At 41.4% G+C, this 23,366-nt stretch overlaps 1 non-coding gene across 1 annotated transcript; it reads right to left on the bottom strand.

Annotated features, from left to right (window-relative positions):
* Positions 1–19,159: 19,159 nt before the first annotated feature.
* Positions 19,160–19,297, bottom strand: LOC114812730. The gene has a single exon (XR_003760381.1). It is a non-coding gene; the product is annotated as a small nucleolar RNA SNORA7 (small nucleolar RNA).
* Between the last annotated feature and the right edge of the window lie 4,069 nt (positions 19,298–23,366).

Consider the following 23,366-nt stretch of genomic DNA (forward strand, 5'->3'; position numbering starts at 1 on the left):
GAATGTGTCTATTGTTAGAGAAGCAGCATGGCATAGTGGATAGAGCCCATGTCTAGGAGTCAGAAGGGCATGGGTTTTAATCCTGCTCCACGACTTGTCTGGGGTGTGACCATGGGCAAGTCACTTCACTTTTCTGGGCCTCAGTTACCTCATCCGTAAAAGGGGGATTGACATTGTGAACCCCACATGAGGACAGAGACTGTGTCCAACCAGATTTGCTTGTATCCACCCCATTACTTAGGACAGTGCCTGGCACATGGTAAATGCTTAACAAATACCATAATTAATATTAATTATTAATATACTCTTCAAAGCACTTAGTATTCAGTCAATATCACTGAAAGAATGAATGAAAGATGGCGGCATTCACTTAAAGCACAAGCCTGACAAAGTAAGCTTTCGGGACCCGCAGCCTCAGCCATAGTGGGTTCACTAAGAACTGTCCTATGGTGTGCTGTCATGTATGTGGTGTGCAGGGTCGAGCACTGCTTTCACTTCCTTCTCCTTGTCTTCCAGTTCTTCTGGACTTCTGCTGTCAGGGGGCAGCTCCTTTCTTGAGTGAGACTGACCGCTCTAGTCTATCCTAGACAGCTGGCTTGCAGCATTGTCTGAGCCTTGTTTTGACTGTAGCCTTCAAATATTCTTTCTATCCTCTTGGCTTTTGGTTTCCCAATTGCAGTTCATCATAGACACTAGTTTGGGAACCCAACTGTTACTCATTCTCCTCATCTGTTCCCACTCAGGATAGGAGCACTAAAATATACAGAGTCTCAAGATGGGGAGATCAGCTTCATCTTCAAATCTCATTGCTTGTCATGCTGCCTTGACATTTGATGTTGGGTTTAGCCCATTATACTGCTGATGGGACTGCTTTTAGGGAGTTGGTTGTGGGATCTTTGTAGTGACCATATCTCACAGCCTTAAAGCTTCACCCCTGTGGACCTTAAGTTTGCAGTGAAGCATAACCCCATACTGCCTCCTAACTCTGATAACCTCCTACAGGATGTGCTGGCCTTCTTGATTCATTTTACCATCCCTCCCCTCCCCTCCCCTCCCCTCCCCTCCCCTCCCCTCCCCTCCCCCTCCCTCCCTCCCTCCCTCCCTCCCTCCCTCCCTCCCTCCCTCCCTCCCTCCCTCCCTCCCTTCCTTCCTTCCTTCCTTCCTTCCTTCCTTCCTTCCTTCCTTCCTTCCTTCCTTCCTTCCTTCCTTCCTTCCTTCCTTCCTTCCTTCCTTCCTTCCTTCCTTCCTTCCTTCCTTCCTTCCTTCCTTCCTTCCTTCCTTCCTTTCCAATTTCTTTCCAATTTACCTACTTTGTAGCCCATAACACCTGCCTGAGTTGTTCAAGTGATTTACATCTATTTGGGAATCTTCTTGGGTGTGGTTCCCTAAGATAGATTCCTCTACATAAAGTGATTTCAGAATTACTGTTTCAAGACTTTAGACGCTACTTGAGGGGTGTTGAGTTGGAAAAGTTTCCCAGGTGTATGGAAGTATATTCTTAGCTATGCAAGCTATAGGAGGACTGTACAAAAGTAGTTTATTAGTATATAAAGAAAATTTCCTGGGTTACAAAACCCTGATCAGTCTTTGCAGCAATGCTAAATTATGGGGCTGCAGAGATATGGATGCAGAAATGTACTGAATCAGTTGACTGCTTCTCCCATGTGCACAGACTTCTGGTTGAGGCTTAATAAGTGCAGGTTTCAGTCTCTTTACGAGAGCTGAAATCTCAAGTTTTGGCTGAATTAAGCCAGGAAATGACCTGTCAGAGAGCCAGAAAGATGACCTTCCCAACTGTTGAGCAGACTGAGGAATTAACCTGTCCTCAGACTGAATTTGAATTATAATTTATTTGAGGATGTTAAAGCACTTTTATGTTCCTGCCAGTTTTTTTCAGTTTCCAGAATTGTCACTAATTTCAAGTCTTTGACCCACAAACTGCTCTCATTAGCAGCAGCAACAGGATTGCTCATGGTCGAGAGGAATTTTGTCTCTGAGCAGGCTGTGTATGCCTTCTCACGGAACCGTTCAGGTTGATCTGACATCAACAAAGTTTACTGAGATTTGAGCAACCATTTCCTGGGGGGAGGGAGAGCATGGTTCTTAGTTCAGTGACTCGAACATTCTCTTCTTTTTGTACCATTTGGTATTTTAAGGAATGAAAAAGAAGGGGTCCTTCTGTTATATGACTCCTCACTATCATCATCTAAATGCAATTGAGCACACTGACCAATGATTCAGTAATAAGCAAGAAACCAGAGAACCAAATCAACAAGACTAAGAAATCCTTTGGGTGACAACTGTCAGAGTGTGGAGGTTCATGGTGAAAACAGACTTTGGGATCCTCCTGTCTCAGCTAAAGTGTAAGATCATTATGGGCAGGGCATGTATCAGCTAATTTGTTGTATTGTACTCTCCCAAGCACTTAATACAGTGCTCTGCGCAAACTAAGCATTCGATAGATATCCTACATAGAAGAAAACTACTTCTCCCAAATAGCCACCATATCTTTTAACATTTAAATTAATTAATTAATCCATTCAATAGTATTTATTGAGCACTTACTATGTGCAGAGCACTGTACTAAGCGCTTGGAATGTACAAATCGGTAACAGATACAGTCCCTGCTCTTTGACGGGCTTACAGTCTAATCGGGGGAGACAGACAGACAAGAACAATAGCAATAAATAGAATCAAGATGGCATGTCTCAGCAGTTACTAGAACTGGAGATTCCTCAATCCTCTGAAAGCAGAGTGTCTCTGGCTTTAAATAAGGATCAAATTTTGTTGATACTTAGAAAATGTGGAAATCTTGCTCTGCAACATCCCTGTGGTATTTATTTTATTAATAATAATAATAATGTTGGTATTTGTTAAGTTCTTACTATGTGCAGAGCACTGTTCTAAGCGCTGAGGTAGATACAGGGTAATCAGGTTGACCCACATGAGGCTCACAGTTAATCCCCATTTTACAGATGAGGTAACTGAGGCACAGAGAAGTTATTTACCCACAATCACACAGCTGACAGGTGGCAGATTTGGGATTCGAACCCATGACCTCTGACTCCCAAGCCCGGGCTCTTTCCACTGAGCCACGCTGCTTCTTATAAGTGAGTAGAAATTAAAATCTAAAGTTTAGATCGTGTCAACCAAGTTCTGGTAGGTAACTGCTTCAGTTAAAGCTAAGGTTTATTACTGTTTATAACTAATTTGTCAGATCTGTTAAGAATGGTTAAACGTCAACAAACTTGTGAAGTATTTGGATAAATTCATAGAAATTAGATTGTATTGGAAGGGGAAAGTTCATTATAGTATTTCCATCACTCTAACCAACCACCTCCCAACCAAGTCTTTAATATCTGTCCCCCTACTGAACTGTAACCTCCGTGATGGCAGGGATTATGCCTAACTCCATTGGACTGTACTCTCCCAAACATTTAGTACAGAGCTCTGTAAGTGCTCATTAAATTCCATCGATTGACTGATTGATTGAAATAGTCAATTGACCTGAAGCAAAGGTAAGTGACTTTCCAGTCTTCTTTCTTTCTGTCTAAACTGTTGCCAACAACCTCCTCCCATCATCGACATATGGAGATTCCACAAAAAGGAAAGAACATACCTGTTGCCCCAGTTTGATTACCAATCCAAAAACAAGACGACGTGATGAGCGGTCTGCAATAATGCCATTTACTGTCTCACCTTTACTCTGGTGAAGAGACCAATGCTCCCAGGTCTGCAGAGCAAAGACAATTGAGTACCTGGACCTCTTTTTATCCTTTCAACATTCCTTGCCTCTTCCCAGTTCCCTCCTGAAGGGGGGCATCCTCACGTTTATAATGATGGTATTTGTTAAGCACTTACTATGTGCCAAACACTGTTCTAAGTGCTGGGAGAGATACAAAGTAATCAGGATGCCCCACATGGGGCTCATAGTCTTAATCCCCATTTTACAGATGAGGCAACTGAGGTATAGAGAAGTTAAGTGACTTGCGCAAAGTCACACAGCTGACAAGTGGTGGAGCTGGTATTGTGTAGCTCAGTGGAAAGAGCCTGGGCTTAGGAGTCAGAGGTCATGGGTTTAATCCCAGCTCTGCCACCTGTTAGCTGTGTGACTTTGGACAAGTCACTTAACTTCTCATTACCTCAGTAACCTCATCTGTAAAATGAAGAGTAAGACTGAGCCTCACGTGGGAAAACCTGATTACCCTGTATCTACCCCAGTGCTTAGAACAGTGCTCAGCACATAGTAAGCACTTAAAAATATACCAACATTATTATTATTAGAACACATGACCTCTGATTCCCAAGCCTGTGCTCTTTCCAATGAGCCACACTGCTTTAACATCTATCTGGATGGTTGGGGGCAGGAGTGTTCCTGAGGTGTATCTGCATATTTGAGGATGTCCCCTGGTTGGGAGTCTGCATAGTTCTTGAAAAACGGTCATGGTTGGGTCACCTAATGTGACCTTCTTGGGATGATCATCTGGGGAATGTTTCCCTGCTCTTTCAAAATTGCCTATATCAATTGCTACCCTGGTAGCAATGGGATGATCTTTTCTTTGTGGAAGCCTCATTGTCCTGTCTTACTGGTCTTATCCTATCCTCCTTCTGTGTTCTAATTACTATCATGTGGTTCCTGGTGCCTGCCTTTTTGTGTTACTGCCAGGAACTGCCTCCCCACCCCATTCTCCTACTCCTTCCCACATTCTCCCTACATAGAGTTTGACTAACCTAAAATCTGCCAATCTCAACCTCAATGCCTAGCCTCTGTAACATAAACAACACCAATTCTGTTAACCCAATTTTCCCTTTAATTATTTTTGTCACTCTTCCAGGCACCTCTCCAGACTCACCACACCTATTAAATAGTGCTGTGACCAGTCTCTGTTAAAATGTTTTTAATACACTGAACAGAACCTGGTAAAAACAGAAGAATGTTTCCAGATTATTACATACTATATTTCTATTAATGACATCATTAGATTGCCGTGTATAGTCAGCTTCTGGTCTCTCCCATCTTTACTTGGGCCAAAGTAGTATTTTTCCAACCTGGATTAATAAATCACTCAATCAAATTAATTGAATATTTACTGTGTCCAGACATTATTTCCTAGGTCTTGGGAGAGTTCAGTATAATAGAGTTGATAGAAATGTTCTCTTCCCACAAGGAGGTTATAGTCCAGGAGTGGAGGGAGACAGATATTAAAATATATTGTGGCTATAGTCATAAGGTCAGCAGGGGTGAGGTTGGGGTGAATAAAGGGAACAAATCCAAGGGCATTGGAAGTGCAGAAAGATAGAGGGGTAGAGGAAATTAGGGTTTAGTTGGGGAAGGCTAATTAGAGTAGATAAGATTTTAATGAGGCTTTGAAGTTGGGGAGAGAGATCATCTGTTGAATATGAAAAGGGAGAAGATTCTAGGCGAGAGGCAGGGTGTGGTGGAGGATTCCATGACAAGAAAGAAGAGCTAGAGGTACAGTGAGTAGGTTCGCATTAGAAGAGCAAAGTGAGTGTACTGGGTTTTCGAAGTAAATTTGTGAAGTAAGATAGGAGGCCGTGAGGTGATTCGATTAAACCAATAGTAAGGGTTTTCTCTTTGATGTAGAGATGGATGGGTAACCACTGGAAGTTCTTGACAGGTAGGTAAACATGGACTGAATGTTTTTGTAGAAAAAATGATCCAGGCAGCAGAGCGAAGTATGAACTGGAGCAGGAAAAGACAGGAGTCAGAGGTCAGCAAGGAGACCAACAAAGTAGTCAAGGCAGAATAGGATAAGTGCTTGGATCAACTAAGTGCTTAATAGAGTAGTCTGCACATTTAAGAACTAGATAAATACCGCTGATTGATTGACTGTTCAGCATGATAGTAGTTTGGCTGGAGAGCAAGAGTGGATTTATAGTTGCTCTTCATCTTTTAGGGTAACACCCTTACCCTTCTCTCTCTTGAATTGTGTAATGATTGGATTGGGCCAGCTTCCTAATTTGCCCAAGTCTCTTTGAATTTTATTTCTATATTCCAAAGTGTTAACCCCACTGCCAGTTATAGTCTCTTGAACACATTTCGTTGTCTGTTGTCTGTCCTCTTTATAGCAAGCTTGTGATCATAGCTGCCATATGTTTGGTTTTGGCGCTAATGTCTTGGTTCCTAATTTCTCCTTTATTTATGTGTCTGGAGATTATTGGACATTTGAAGCAATGATGAATTTCCCCGTCAGGTCCCCTGCTCCTTTAGAACGATTTTTCTCTGGGAGTCACAAACAAGGATTGCTGTCCTAGAAGCGGGTCCAGAAACAAACCAGGATGACTCCCAGAGATTCCCTTTCCTCTTTCAGTGACCTGAACACCAAATGATGTCATTTTGCTAATCAAATAATGCATTCTCTTGCTAACCCTCCCTGCAATCTGAAAATCAAGTTTTCCTCACTAATGTTCTTAAACAGCTCTTATCAACGAAGAATGGAAGGGAGAGTTGCCTAGTGGAAAGAGCAAGAGCCAGTGAGTCAGAGGACCTGGGTTCTAATCCTGACTTTGTAGAACCCTGCATCTAATCTTCTTTAGATAATGAACTACTTGTGGGCAGGGAGTGCAGCTACCAACTCTCGTGGCTCAGTGGAAAGATCATGGGTTTGGGAGTCAGAGGTCATGTGCTCTAATCCCGGCTCCACCACTAGTCAGCTATGTGACTTTGGGCAAGTCACTTCACTTCTCTGTGCCTCAGTTCCCTCATCCATAAAATGGGGATTAAGACTGAGATGTGGGACAACCTGATTATCTTGTATCCCCCCCGAGTGCTTAGAACAGTGTTTGACACATAGCGCTTAACAAATACCATCATTATTATTATTACTTTCCCAAATGCTTAATATAGTGCTCTGCACAAAGTAGGTGATCAGTAAAGACCATTGCTTGAGTAATTGATTCTTTGGTATTTGGTATTTGTTAAGCGCTTACTATGTGCCGAGCACTGTTCTAAGCGCTGGGGTAGAGACAGGGGAATCAGGTTGTCCCACGTGGGGCTCACAGTCTTAATCCCCATTTTACAGATGAGGTAACTGAGGCACAGATAAGTTAAGTGACTTGTCCAAAGTCACACAGCTGACAAGTGGCCGAGCCGGGATTCGAACCCATGAACTCTGACTCCAAAGCCCGTGCTCTTTCCACTGAGCCACGCTGCTTCTCTGCATTTGCTACTTGCCGGCTGTGTGGTAATGGGGCCCTCATTTAACTTGCCTGTTTCTCAATTCTGTCACTTTGCTCTCTTAATGCCAACCTACTTGTTGAACCTCAATCTCTTCTATCTTGTCACGGAACCATCCAATCCATCCTCTTCTGGCCTAGAACCTCTTTCCTTTTCATATTCAACAAATGAGCACTCTCCTCATCTTCAAAGGCTCATTAAAATCTTATATACTTCAATTAGCCTTCCCCAACTAAACCCTCATTTCCCCTACCCCTCTATCTTTCTGCACTTCCAATGTCCTTGGATTTGTACCCTTATTCACCCCACCCTCACCCCTGCTAAATCAGTCATTGGCATTTACTAAGCATTTACTGAGTGCAGAACACTTTACTAAGCGCTTGGGAGTGTACATTACACCAAGTTGATAGACGCGTTCTCTACCTATAAACAAGGAGCTTACCATTGTGAGGGAGAGACAGACAGAATAAATTATATACATGTACATAAATTCTGTATAAATTCTGGATATATACATAAATGCTGTGGGGCTTTGTGTGGGGTGAAGAGGGAAACAGAATGGCTTCAAGGAAAGAGTATAGCCTGGTAGTCACAGGACTTGGGTTTTAAGCCTGGTTCCATTTGTCTGCTGTGTGACCTTGGGCAAGTCACTTAATTTCTCTGTGCCTCAGTTTCCTCATCTGTAAAATTCATTCATTTCACTCAATTGTATTTATTAAGCACTTACTGTGTGCAGAGCCATTTGTCAGCTGTGTGACTGTGGGCAAGTCTCAACTTCTATGGGCCTCAGTTCCCTCATTTGTCAAATGGGGATTAACTGTGAGCCTCACGTGGGACAACTTGATGACCCTGTATCTCCCCTAGCGCTTAGAACAGTGCTCTGCACATAGTAAGTGCTTAACAAATATCAACATTATTATCATTATTATTACTAAGGGCTTGGAAAGTATAATTTGACAACAGATAGAGACAATCCCTATCCAACAATGGGCTCACAGTCTAGAAGGGGGAGACAGACAATAAAACAAAACAAGTAGACAGGCATCAACAGCATCAAAAAAGATAAATAGAATTATAGATATATATACATATCATTAATACCATAAATAGAATAATAAATAAGTACAAATATGCACAAGTGCTGTGTGGCAGGGAAGGTGATAGAGCAGAGGGAGGGAGTCGGGGTGATGGAGAGGGGAGGAGGAGCAGAGGAAAAGGGAGGCTCAGTCTGGGAAGGCTTCCTGGAGGAGGCAAGCTCTCAGTAAAGCTTTGAAGGGGAGAAGAGAGCTAGTTTGGTGGATGTGAGGAGGGAGAGCATTCCAGGCCAGAGGTAGGACGTGGGCTGGGGTAGACAGCGGGACAGGCGAGAACAAGGCACAGTGAGGAGGTTAGTGGCAGAGGAGTGGAGTGTGTGGGCTGGGCTGTAGGAGGAGAGAAGTGAGGTGAGGTGAGGAGAGCTTTGAAGCCACGAGTGAGGAGTTTCTGTTTCATGTGAAGGTTTATAGGCAACCACTGGAGACTTTTGAGGAGGGGAGTGACATGCCCAAAGTGTTTCTGTAACATGGAGATTAAGACTGTGAGCCCCACATGGGACAGGGTCTGTGTCAAACCTTATTACCTTGTTTCTAACTCAGAGTTTAATACAGTTCCTGGCACCAAGTAAACACTTAGCCAGTATTACAAATATCAAGTTCTTAAAGGGTAGAGAGACAAGTGCATAGATAACACAGAAGGTAGTGGAAGTAGGGGAAATGAGGGCTTAATCAGGGAAAGATTTGGGAGAACTTGTTATTTTAATAAATTTTTAAAGATGGGGAGAAGATGGGGAGATTGGTGGTTTGTCGTTTTAAAGATGGGAGGAAGTACCAGGCCAGAAAGAGGACATAGACAAGTGGTCGGGGGTGAGATACGTGAGATCAATGTTCACTAAGTAGGTTGGCATTAGAGAAGCAAAGTGTGCAAGCTGGGCTGTAGTAGGAAATCAGCAAGGTAAAATAGATGGGTGGGTGAGAGCTGATTAAACACTTTAAAGCCTTTGGTAAGGAGTTTCTGTTTGGTGTGAAAGTAGATGGACAGTAAGTGGAGCTTCTTGAAGAATGGGGAGACTTGGACTGAACAGTTAGAAACAAAATGTTCCAAGCAGCAGAGTGAAGGACTGAAGTGGGGAGATACAGAAGACAGGGAGGTCATGAGGAGGCTGATGCAGTAAGTTAAAGTGGAATATGATAAGGACTTAAATGAATTACTTGTTCTCCCTCCTACTTAGACAGTGAGCCCCATTTAGATGGGATAGGGATTGTTTCTGACCTGATTGCCTTGTATTACTTTGTATCTACCTCAGCATTTTATAAAGGAGGTGGCCTTCAAAGAAGCAGGGAGAATGTGGTGCAGCTGGGGAAGAAGACAAGTGTCCCCTATTCACTTAGGCCTGCACCCCCAAGAACATTGATATTCACCCCACCCCTAGCCCCAAATATTTTATACATATCCTTCGACTCTGCCATTTCCCTTATCTGCACTTCATTTTAATCTCTATCTTTTCCACTAAATTGTAAACTCCTTGTGGGTAGGGATTATGTCTACCAACTCTACTGTATTGTACTCTCCCAAGAGCTTAGTTGAATGCTCTACACATAGTAATCACTCAATAAATACCATTAATTTATGAATTGAGTGATTGTAAGTGTTTAATAAATACCATAAATGAGGGCAGCTCTCATGTTGATATATAATTTTAGTACTCCTGATTATTATTATTATTATGCTATTTGTTAAGTGCTTACTATGTGCCAAGCACTGTTCTAAGTGCTGGGATAGATACAAGGCAATCAGGTTGAGCCACGTGGGGCTCACAGACCTAATCCCCATTTTACAGATGAGATAACTGAGGCACAGAGAAGTTGAGTGACTTGCCCAAAGTCATACAGCTGACAAGCAGTGGAGCAGGAGTTAGAACCCTCGACCTCAGACTCTTAAGCCTGTGCTCTTTCCAGAGAGCCATGCTGCTTCTGATTAGCCACCAATGAACTCCTTTTTGGTAAATATTATTTTTCTATTGCAGAATAAACAAGTGTTCAGTAAATATGATCAACTGACTGATTGTAAAGTTGCTTTTCTCATCAACTACTGGAGGAATTTGGGTTGGTGGTGTCACTTCTCAGGCTGGGCTGGCTTCAACCTGTTTAATGTGGAAAAAAAAAGCCCATGTTTTAACGAACTTCAAAGGTGCTATGATCAGTCTTCATGACCCTCCTGGATGACAGAAATATGTTCCCAAATTACACTGAATGGAATCCCAGAAGTTAGTCACTTGGGGAGCAGAAGGAGGAGAAATGGAAGCAAAAACCAGCTTCCCATCACAAAACTCCTGCAGACCAGGTTGTAAATCTCAGCCAAATTAGTCAGTCTTAACTTGACTATCAAGATCCCGGACAGAGTTGCAAATGTCATGTTAGATGTGTTAGATTTCTGACAATCAAAAGACCTATGGAATCCTATATATCAGATAAAAAATATTTTCTTTCTTTTCAGACATTTGAATATCCAAGTAAACCAAGTCATGTTTTACCTTTGCTGTCAACTTTACAATCACTATATAATGAGGCAGTTGTGACTGAGAAGCTCTCTGTAGTAAAACAAAAAAAAAACAGAAAAACTCAGACAAAATGTTGCCACCATTACCATAAATGACAAGCTAGAAAGGTCTGTGTTTGTGGGGTTAGGGGCAAGATTTGGGGGTAGGGGCAAGAACAGATGGAACAATAGAGTTCTTCTCTAGGCTGAGCTGTCATCCGAGATCCCTGGGTCATTTTGGTTTTAAAGACTTCCCCTGGTGGATTATTAGTTTTGACAGGGCTTTCCTTCTATCTCATTAGAGACAGAGGCAGACCTGCTGAGAGGTAAGTTTTTTTTTTCTTCTTTAGATAATTCTTTCCCTCTGTGAGGAAAAAAGAATTTTATCAAAATAAAGAACCTGAAAACCAGTTCTGCAAAACCAGATTCCCTGCTGCTAACAGCTATTACAAGCAGTGAGACTAGGTATTGCATTAAATGAAAGGCTTATGGTATAGTCCAGCCAGGACAGGGCCCAGCTCATGGGGATTCTCACAGATTCACCGTTTTGGAGGCAACGGGCTCCAAGGGGTCAGGGACCACCTCTGTTTATTTGTTTCTCTGGGCTCCATGGGTAAAGACCTCCTGCTGGATCACCGCACCCTGTTTGCATCAGAGAAGTTCAATGTACCTCCTAAGCATTAAGGTCTGAGGTTTGGTAAGATTCTTCTAGAAAAATCGAGAAGGAGGAGTCCCAGCCCATTTGAGGAAAGCAAGATCAGGGATTAAATTCCTTGGGAATGGGACCAGTTGAGAAGTCTCTTCCTTTTCTTTGCAATCTCTCTCTTCAGGATGAGGGGTGACAAAAAAAATAAACATTAGAAAATGGTTGGTCCAAATTCTTAACTTTTTGTAATCAAATTCATCAATCTTGCTTGAGCATTAAACCCCAGGTGAAAACTTCCTGTACGTTTGGTGTGAAATGAAATTGGGGTCGCTGAGCAGAGCAGGTTGTTACCCCTGGGGTTTCCTGGGGACAAAAATGAGTTTGACCGAAGTCCCAGTTTTCCTTCTTCATGAGTATCAATGAAAGGACTTGCAGTGTCCAGAGTTGAATCCACCAGTGTTCAGTTATTCAGTCTAATAATTTAATGGGCCAATTTCCGCATAACCCTCACCCACTCTGCCTGAAATGCACAATGCTGTTTGCTTTGAAAAATTAGATGAGACATTTACACCTGGAATTTTATAATGGATGAAAATTGAGTTGCTAATTATCAGAAAAATTAAATGGACAGCCTGCTTTTCTCACCATTAATGAACATGGATTTGATGGACATTTAATATGTCCTAAGTCACTCATAAAATTGCAAACCATAATTAAACTGTTGCTTATAAAACATTAAGATTTTAAAGAAGAGACCTTTCCTCCCACATTGTAGGTTGCGCCCAGTAGTAGTAATGTAATACATTCTGGCACTTCACCTCTCACAGTATAGTGCCAAATCCCACCAGTTCTTCCCACATAATCTCTCTTCACTCAAACTGCCATTGCTCTGGTCATGACACCAATGGACTGGTATATCAGCCTCCTCACTAATCTCCTTGCCTCCATTTTCTGTATACAATACTACCTACTGCTGCCCAGATAACTTTCCTGAAACATACTCAACACATATCGCTCCTCTCCATAAAAACTTCCATTGAATCCCCATGTCCTTCCACAAAAAGCAAAAATTCTCACATCTAGCTTCAAGCCTTTTCACTGTCTTTCCTCACCTTACATAACTGCTTTCATAATTCAATATTCCCCTGATTTTCTGACTCCATTTCTCTCAACCTAACTTTCTAACTATGCCTCAATTCTTAATTCTCCTAATAATAACAAATAATGTAATCATCATCTTCATTTAATGTTAATCATCATTATTATTTTATTATTGTTTTACTAAAAGGTTGCTGTTTCAAGCACCGTTCAAAGTGTTGGGGTAGATACAAATTTATATGGTTGGTCACAGCCCTTGTCCCACATGGGACTCACAGTCTAAGTAGGAATTAAGAACAAGTATTTAATCTCCATTTTATAGATGAAGAAACTGAAGCACAGAGCACTTAAGTGACTTACCCACTGGTTACACAGCAGGCAAGTAACTAGCCAAGATTGGAGCCCAGGTCCTCTTACTCCCAGTTCCGTGCTCTTTCCACTCGGCCACACTGCTTCTCTCTCCTCTGTCCAATAACTAATGCTGTTTCACTGATTTGAAATTCCCCAATCCTCCTCATAGTTGAATCCCTTCTGGAATCCACATTCTCCAACAATCAATCAATTAATTGAGAACTTCCTGTGTGCAGAGCTCTGTAGTAAGCATTTGGGAAAGTACATTACAACAGGTAGAGCTATTCCTTACCAACAAGGATCTTACAGATTAGAGGACAACATCACACCTTCCCCAGTTAAGTCCTTTAGTGTATGTACTTACTTAAACCCATCCTCAAAATTTATGTTTGTACATTCAATTAATCATTTTTATTTTTATGTAAATTATTTTATTTCTGTCTCTCATATCAGTATGTGTGTTCCTTGTGAGTAGGGATTGTGTCACTTGTGTTGTACTTTGCAAGTTCTCTTAGTACACTGCCCTGCACCTAGTGGACACTCAAAAAGAGCTATTATGACCACTAACCACTACTCCTAGCTACTTCTAGTTGGTTACTCTATCAAATCCTGCCTTACAGATCACACAAGGAGGCCTGCCTAGTAATTGTGGTTGGGGCAGTTCAGTCCACAGAATGACACTGCTAATGAGATTTCACATTGTCATTTGTACTTTACTCTGGATAAAATGAAATCATGATTGCATAACTGAGTAGGCTGGATTGCACAGTAATATGGAGAGTTTGAGGTTGTACATGAATGTCATATTTGTAATTTTATTGGAGTCTTTGTACAAATGTGTCTGTGTGTGTATGCATGCATAGCCTGTACAAGTGTGCTTATGCACAGTGTAGAGGGCACTGTACTAAGCCCTTGATAAATGCAGAACAGTGCTCAGCAGTACAGAACAGTGCTCAGCACAGAGTAATCACTTAACCATTACCATAATAATAATAATTGTTATTAAGTATAATTTAAGTTCGTAGACACAGTCCTTGCCCACAGGAGCTCACAATCGAAAGGACTTCCTTATTAGCTGCTTGGCTTCCCTCATTCAATCAATCAATTACTGTGTGCAGAGTACTGTACCAGTTGTTTGAGAGAGTACAATATAATACAGCAGTACAATATAGCAGAATTCATGGACATATTTCCTGCTCCCAACAAGCTCTAAGACCAATTCCAGGAGGGAGAGGACAGACATGGCATGCCTGTCCTCCTAGGGGACTACTAACTTTGAGCCCCAGCTAGGCAGCTGAGAGAGAAGAAAGAGAACATGTAAGAAAGGATCATGGAGGAAACATCTCAGAAAACCTATTAGAAGGAGGAAGAGGAAAGAATGGAGGGAGTGTGGAAGAAAAAAGAGACAGAGCAAGATAAAGAGAATGGAGAAGAGAGCAGTTGCAACAGAAAAAGGGAAACAAAAAAGTACACCCTATATTGTTTGTTGCTGAATTGTGCTTACCAAGCGCTTAGTACAGTGCTCTGCACACAGTAAGCACTCAATAAATACTATTTAATGAATATCCCAGAAATGCCATTTTAGTAATTCATCAGTTTCTATCTTCCTCTTCTCCCACACCCTTCTGTGTTGCCCTGACTTGTTCCCTTTATTCATCCCCTGTCCTAGCACCAAAGCATGTATGGATATATAATAATAATAATAATTGTGGTATTTGTTAAGCACGTAACTATGTGGCAGGCACTGTATTAAGCACTGGGGTGGATACAACCAAATTGGGTTGGATACAGTTCCTGCCCCACGTGGGGCTCACAGTCTCCATCCCCATTTTACAGATGAGGTAACTGAGGCCCAGAGAAGTGAAGTGACTTGCCCAGGGTCACACAGCAAGCACACGGCTGAGCCGGGATTAGAACCCATGACCACCTGACTCCCAGGCCTGTGTTCTAGCCACTACGCCATGCTGCTTCTCAAAATGCACACAATCTATATAATACATCTGTAAATTTATTTATATTAATGTCTATCTCTCCATCTAGACTGTAAACTCGGTGTGGTCAGGGAATGTGTCTGTTTATTTTTATATTATACTTTCCCAAAGGCTTAGTACTGTGCTCTGTATGCATTAAGCACTTAATAAATGTGATTGATTGATTGATTGATTGATTGACTGCTAACTCACCCTACACCCACCTTCCCACAGTAGTGTGATACAGATATTTTTTACTTTTTTTTTCTTTCCTGCATATTCTTTTAGTGTCTGACTTCCCCTCTATAATGGAAGTTTCTTGACAGCAGGAATCAGTCTACTAACTCTTTTTGTACTCTCCAAAGGGCTTAGTACAATGCTCTGCATTCAGCTGGTGCTCAGTAAATATAATCAATCCTATTGACTGATTACTTGAAAGTGGGACTGGAAGAGGAGGAGAGGATGTTGGCAATGGGGAAAGAGAAATATTAAGTAGTCGAGACAATGACGAATGTGAAGATGAAAGGATAGCATTCAAAAATGGCTGAGATATAGGCATTCAGTAGAGAGGACTTGAGGGCAAGGAAAGGTAAATCAGTAGAGGAATAAATGAACAGAGTGAAGGAAAGGCAGGCAGATGGGCCTAATACAGGCAGACTAGTCTAAAATATGAGGCACCTTGAGAGGGAGAGTAGATAGGAGGGGGTTGGGAGAGAGAAAAGTGTCTATTCCAGGCAAAATCAGGGTCTTCACGATGGTAGGTTGAACAAATTCCTCAAAGGAGCTGTCTTGGGCATTATTTATCTTAGAGTTATGAATCTGAGACATTTCTCAGCTATTTTAAGTGTACTTCCATACAAAAAGCACAATGATGTAAATGCAAAAAATCATTGCCTGAGGACTAGCTCTCAGTCACAGATAAAGGCAAAGATAGTTTTTCAGGGAGCGGTGAGTCCCTTTCATATCTTGAGGCATTTCCTTTTCACTCCACAGAAACCTCCCTCTCAAAGGTCACCAAAGAGCTCCTTCTTGCCAAATCCAATGGCCTCTACTCCATCCTAATCCTCCTTGACCTCTCAGCTGCCTGTGACATAGTGGACCAACCCCTTCTGCTGGAAACTTTATCCAACCTTGGCTTCACGGACTCAGTTCTCTCCTGGTTCTCCTCTTATCTCTCTGGCCATTCATTCTCAGTGTCCTTCACGGGCTCCTCCTCTGCCTCCACCTCCTAAGTCTGGTGATCCCTCAAGGCTCAATTCTGGGTCCCTGCCATTTTCCATCTACACCCACTTCCTTGGAGAATTAATTTGATCCCATGGCTTCAACTATCAACTTTATGCAGATGATACCCACATCTACATCTCCTCCAGTCTCCAAGATGTCTCTAATTGGATGTCCTCCCATCACGACAAACTTAACATGTCCAAAACAGAACTCCTTATCTTCCCACCCAAACCCAGTCCTCCCCCTGAATTTCCCACCACTGTAGATGGCACCACCATCTTTTCTGTCTCATAAACCCGTAAACTTAGCATTATCCTTGATTCTTCTCTGTCATTCAACACACATATTAAATCCATCACTAAATCCTGTCAGTCCCACCTTCACAATATTGCTAAAATCCACCCTTTCCTCTCCATCCAAATTACTACCAATTAACGCTAGCACTTATCCTATTCTGCCTTAATTATTGCATCAGCCTCCTCACTGAACTTGCTGCCTCCTGTCTCTCCCCACTCTAGTTCATACTCCATTCTGCTGCCCAGATCATTTTCCTTCTTAAAATGTTCAGACCACATTTCCCCACTCCTCAAGAAACTCCAGAGATTGTCCATCCACCTCCACATCAAACAAATACTCCTCACCATTGGCATTAAAGCACTCCATCCCCTTGCTCCCTCCTACCCCACCTCGCTTCTCTCCTTCTACAACCCAGCCTACATACTTCTCTCCTCTAGTGGTAACCTTCTCTCTGTGCCTCGATCTTCCCTGTCTCACCTCTGAGCCCTCATCCACATCCTGCCTCTGGCCTGGAATGCCCTCCCTCCCCAGATCTGACAATTACTCTTCCCCCTTCAAAGCCTTATTGTCTCCAAGTCTCCAAGAGACTTTCCCAGACTAAGCCCCACTTTTCATCATATTCCACTCCCTTCTGCATCACCCTGACATGCTCTCTTTGCTCTTCGCTCATCCCAGCTCCCCAGTATTTATGTATATATCTGTAATTTTATTTCATTTATTTGTACTATCTGTCTCCCTTCCTCTAGACTGTAAGCTCATCGTGGGCAGGGAATGTGACTGTTTATTGTTGTATTGTACTCCCAAGCACTTAGTACAGTGCTCTGCACACAGCAAGTGCTCAATAAATACAACTGAATGAATGAATAAATTTTAAATCCTGCAGTCACTTCTGGCAGTGTGGGGAACATGATCATGCTGATTCTGATTTTTGCAAATACTGAAAGTGGATGAAAAATGATCTGAATTATATTTAAGTCCTTTTTGGGTAGATGATGTTTAATGAAGTGGCAATAGCCATGATTCTCAGTCACTTCCTACCTAGTGAGATCATTTTATATTTTCTTCTTCTCCTTATAATAATAATGTTGGTATTTGTTTCCTTCTATTCCTTCTTCTAGTATCCCTTCTCCTTCTATTTCCCTATCCTCAACCCTACCCTCCTTCTCCTCCTTAGCATCCTTACTATCATTATTAGCAGCCGCAACAACAATATTTTAAGTAACTATCTGTGACAGAACACTGTTTGAGGAGTGGAAGACCTTCACAGGAAGTAAAAGTTATATCCCCTTTCTTCAAGAAGCTTACAATTTCTGCCATCATCCAGGACCTACGTAATGAGACTAATGGGCAAGATAATTTTTTTTCATTTCACCACCTGCTGAGGCACTCACATGATTCTAAAGTCATTTTGTTTGCCATTGAGTTTACAAGGGGGAAGAAGGGACTAGAGAGGAATGGATATTGCAACTGGCATTTTTTTAAGCACAAATAAAAAACAAATCAGATTTATAGCCCTGACTCCTAGCAGAAATCTGGCAGTAGTGTGGAATCAAGAATGTCCCATGACACCAATTTCTGGATCTAACAGACAATCTTGGAGACTGGGGAAGGACCTTGTCCTGCAAGGGAACAATAGCCTGTCCTCTTTTAGGAAATCATCATGTAGAAGCAGAATACCAGTCTCAACCTGTATTTATGATCTCCTTACTGTTGTTGGTCTTTATATCTTCATAGAGCTATTGTATCTTCGCACTAGAATGAGGTGGACATGCACTGATAAGAGACATGTTCAACATTCATAGCTAATTCGAGAAGAATTGATTATATTATTATATTATTTGCTATTTCCACCATAGTCCCTGAATATGGGCAAACGGCATGATCCTTTTTGCATGGTTGAGGTCTAAACGCTGTTTTATTTATCAAAATTCATTAACATGCTTTGCAGATATGGAACATTTGGCAGGTTTAATATGATAGTTAAAGTGAGAACTAAGTTTGTGTGCACACTCAGTCGTCTGTTTTGTCAACATATTAGAAAACCTGACATAATGGCAAAACTGTATCCTTTCACAGTATCTATCTTTGTTTATACCACAGATCTATATCTTTGAAGCCAAGAAGCACGCACAAAAACAGAGACAGATCTTGTATGGGGCAAACACATCAAAGCAGCAGTGATCTATCCTTATGTGCCTGCAATATGGAAGAGTGCCACTCAAACATCAGGTTTTTTTTTTAATCATACCTACACACACGGAAAGGGTTTCATTGTCAAAAGCATCATCTCTGAAACTGGATAGTTAATAATACATACAGTCAGTTCTCTGATCATTCTGAGGTTGCTTTCTTGATAAACTGAGTTAGGGAAAACTCTAATTTACTGCTGACACTGACTGACACTGTGTCCATGTGCAAACTGTTTCTTCCAATATCTCATTAGCACATTCTGACAGATGCCCAACTGTTAAATGAAAGTGCCTTATTTCCCCAGGACCATTCTATTTAAAACATTTTGTGAAAACAAGTATTAGGGGAGGACTTACTCTGCGTGCACACTTCCTCCCCACCAACCTTGTCTTGTTTTATGCTGTAGAGTCATCTCCAACCCATACTGACACCATGGACGCAGCTTTCCCAGAACACCCCACTTCCATCTGCAATCATTCTGGTCGTGTATCCATACAGTTTTCTTGGTAAAAAACAAAAGTGGTTTACCATTGCCTCCTTCTGCACGGTAAGCTTGAATCTCCGCCCTCGACTCTCTCCCATGCCGCTGCTGCCCAGCACAGAGAAATTTTGACTTGTAGCAGATTGCCTTCCACCAGCTAGCCACTGCCCAAGCTAGGAATGGAATGGTTATGCCTCTGCTTGACTCTCCCTCCCATAGTTGAGACTGGTAGGCTACTGGAAACTCTCCAGGTGTGACCCTGAGAGGGCCCCTATACCCATATATATTTATATAATATAGAATAATATCACATATTTATAAAACTCACCTCCTCCAAGAGGCCTTCCCAGACTGAGCTCCCCTTCTCCCTTCCTCTCCCTCTACTGCCCCCCCTTCACCTCTCCACAGCTTAACCCTCTTTTCCCCCCATTTCCCTCTGCTCCTTCCCCTCTCCCTTCCCATCCCCTCAGCACTGTACTCGTCTGCTCAACTGTATGTTTTCATCACCCTATTTATTTTGCTAATGAAGTGTACATCGCCTTGATTCTATTTAGTTGCCATTGTTTTTACGAGATGTTCTTCCCCCTTGACTCTATTTATTACCATTGTTCTTGTCTGTCTGTCTCCCCCGAGTAGACTGTAAGCCTGTCAAAGGGCAGGGACTGTCTCTATCTGTTGCAGACTTGTTCATTCCAAGTGCTTAGTACAGTGTTCTGCACATAGTAAGCGCTCAATAAATACTGTTGAATAATATAATTATATATGTAATATAATACAATATATAATTAGATATAATAATATAATATATAGTAGTATAATGAGATAATACAATACTATGATTATATAGAACATATACCTATACACATAGGCTCTAGTTGATTATGTACAATGTGGGACATATGTCAATACTTATACACTGTACATAATCAACTAGATCCTCTAGACTGTAAGGTCCTTGTGGGCAGGGAAAATGTCTACTCCATTGTATTGTATTCCCCCTTATGCAAATATCCAGTAAGTACAAGTGATTAGCTGATTTGACCCTCTTGGGCCTGGATTTTCAATATAAAAGAGTCACCTGTGATAAATAATAGATCTGCTTCATTATTATTATTATTTCTGTTCTCAAAGAATCTGAACTTTGTATGCATCTTTAAGTCACTGAACCTTCCTTAAGTTATAATCTTCACTTACTCTTTAGTGAGTACAGTTTCTCTCATTGTTTTATTTCACCCGAATCTAACAAAATTAGGAGAAAAGAAATAAACGGGCAGGAAATTGGGAGCTCCCACATAAGGGCTAGATAGTTGGGTTGAAAATTTGCCCCATAAGTGAAATCTTCATTTTTTAAATGCATCCCCCAGAATCCTTTTCTACATTCCCTTATGCATAGTGTCTATTTGTTGAGGGGTTCCAAATTTAATGAGCAAATTATGATTAGGGAATCTCCCTTCACTGCACTCAAATACTATCCTGTGAATCATGCAAGTCACCTTCTAAGTGGAACGTTTAATAAAGAATTTATTCATGCTATTTCCAAATAGTTCTTGTGCATTAAGTATGGATGATATTTACAAAATGAAACCTCCATTATAAGTCCTGTAGTTGTTTTCAGTTGCTCATAAATATTCTTTACAGTCAAAACACTTTTATAAAATATTTAGTTGTAGATTGCAATTAGGAAGTCTGCCTGTGAGGAACTTTTTATTCCTCTGGCCAAGAATGGCTTCAGTTATGAAGGGAGCTCTGCATACCCCTAATATGTTGGGCCAATTTATGCAAAATGTGAAAAATAGTCTTGCTAAAACACCCTGGTTGGGCTATATCGATACAAAAACACTTTTTCTTAGACATACTATTTTAATAATAATTATGGTACTTGTTAAGCACTTACTTTATGCCAAGCACTATTTTAAGCATTGAGGTAGAACCAAGTTAATCAGGTTGAACACAGTCCCTGTCCCACATGAGGCTCACACTCTTAATCCTCAGTTTACAGATGAGATAATTGAGACCCAGAGAAGTGAAGTGACTTGCCCAAGGTCACACAGTATACAAATGACAGATTGGAGATTAGAACCCAGGTCCTTCTGACCCCCAGGCTCATGCTTTATTCACTAAGCCATGTTGCTTCTCTAGGTCCACTGCTTCTTTTAAAGAATTTGGACAGGGATTGTCTCTATCTGTTGCCGAATTGTACATTCCAAGCCCTTAGTACAGTGCTCTGCACATAGTAAGTGCTCAATAAATACTATTGAATGAATTTCTCCTACTTCTGATTATTAGTCACTTGGGTTTGGGTTGAACAAGAAAATAATTCTATTTTGCTCTGTTTTCCTAAAGTTATTATTATTATTAAATAACAGTAGCAATATTGCTATGTGCTATTAAAACAATAATCTTTCAATAGTATTTATTGAACAGCTCAAATGCATAGACCACTCTATAAAATAGTTGAGAGAGTACAATTGAATTAGTAGATGCGATCCCCACTCTAATGGAGTTAAAAGTCTAGAAAAGACTAACACTTTAAGTCAATTAAAGATAGAAGTTTTAATGTGCATGAGATAAATCTGTAAGTGCTACAGGGGTCATGAGAATATAAGTGTCAAGAAATGACTGAAGTGGCACTATAAGAATACAAAACGGAGATTTGAGAAACAAATCTTGGAAAGGCTTATGGAGGAAATATGAAGGGGTTTTTTTTTTTTTTTAGGACTTTAAAGATGAGGAGAGCTATGGTCCGACAAATATGACAGAGGGAGGGAGTTTCACGCAGGGAGGAGGGTAGGAGCAAGAGGTTAGCGAGGGAACGAATAGGATGAGCTGTATACTCCCTGAATTAAACAACTTTCTTGTGGGCAAGAAAATGTTCCTTGTACATCTGTTGTACTTTCCCAAGTGCTTAATTCAGTAAATTGAGCTCAGTAGGTGCTCAGTGATTATCATTACTTTATTCTACTTCTTTTTTTACTATTACTACTACAGTGTGGCTCAGTGGAACGAGCCCGGGCTTGGGTGTTCTAATCCCGGTGCCGCCACTTGTCAGCTGTGTGATCTTGGGCAAGTCACTTAACTTCTCTGCGCCTCAATTACCCTATCTGTAAAATCAGGGTGGAGACTGGGAGCCCTACTTGAGACAACCTGATTACCTTGTAACTACCTCAGTGCTTAAAATAGTGCTTGGCACATAGTAAGTGCTTAATAAATACCAACATTATTATTAATATTATTATTATTATCATGACTACTACTAATTCCCACATTGGGAATGCAAATGCATGGGTGATTAAAAATGCCAAAACAAGGAAAAATGTCATCAGATTTCAGACCTCATTCGATTGGGAAGCAGCATGGCTTAGTGGCAAGAGGCTGGGTTTGGGAGTCAGAGGTCATGGGTACTAATCCCGGCTCCACCACTTATCCGCTGTGTGACTTTGGGCAAGTTGCTTAACTTCTCTGTGCCTCAGTTACCCCATCTGGAAAAGGGGGATAAAGACTGTGAGCCCCATGAGGGACAACCTCATGACCTTGTATTCCCCCCAGTGCTTAGAGCAATGCTTGGCACATAGTAAGCGCTTACAAATACCATTATTGTTATCATTATTATTGAACATGATTGCCATTCCTTTGATCAGGAAACATACCCAATTTCTCACAATCACCAACACTAGCTCCTTTCTTCTGAATAAGAGGAAGGCACACTGGATGCATTGAAGGTCTAAACAGTGGTAAAGCATAGATTATTATCCTATTATTCAGATAATTTGAAATATATGAAAAGCAGTGTGGCTTAATGGAAAGAGCATGGGCTTGGGAGTCAGCGGTCATGGGTTCTAATCCTGACTCCGCCACTTATGAGCTCTATAACTTTGGGTATGTCACTTAATTTATCTGTGCCTAAATTACCTCATTTGTAAAATGGGGATTAAGGCTATGAGCCCCACTGCCACTTGTCAGCTGTGTGACTGTGGGCAAGTCACTTCACTTCTCTGGGCCTCAGTTACCTCATTTGTAAAATGGGGATTAAGACTGTGAGCCCCACGTGGGACAACCTGATTCCCCTGTGTCTCCCCCAGCGCTTAGAACAGTGCTCTGCACACAGTAAGTGCTTAACAAATACCAACATTATTATTATTATTACATGGGACAAGCTGATTACCTTGTATCTACCCCAGTGCTTAGAATAGTGTTTGGCACGTAATAGTAATAATCATAATAATGATGGTAATTACTAGTAAGCGCTTAACAAACACCATCATTATTATTACTGAAAGATTTACAGAACATTCAAGCCTTATGCTGGAATGATCAGTGACTCAGTCCAATCAAGAAAGG

The sequence above is a fragment of the Ornithorhynchus anatinus genome, chromosome 5, assembly GCF_004115215.2.
Source record: "Ornithorhynchus anatinus isolate Pmale09 chromosome 5, mOrnAna1.pri.v4, whole genome shotgun sequence".
Classification (NCBI taxonomy): domain Eukaryota; kingdom Metazoa; phylum Chordata; class Mammalia; order Monotremata; family Ornithorhynchidae; genus Ornithorhynchus; species Ornithorhynchus anatinus.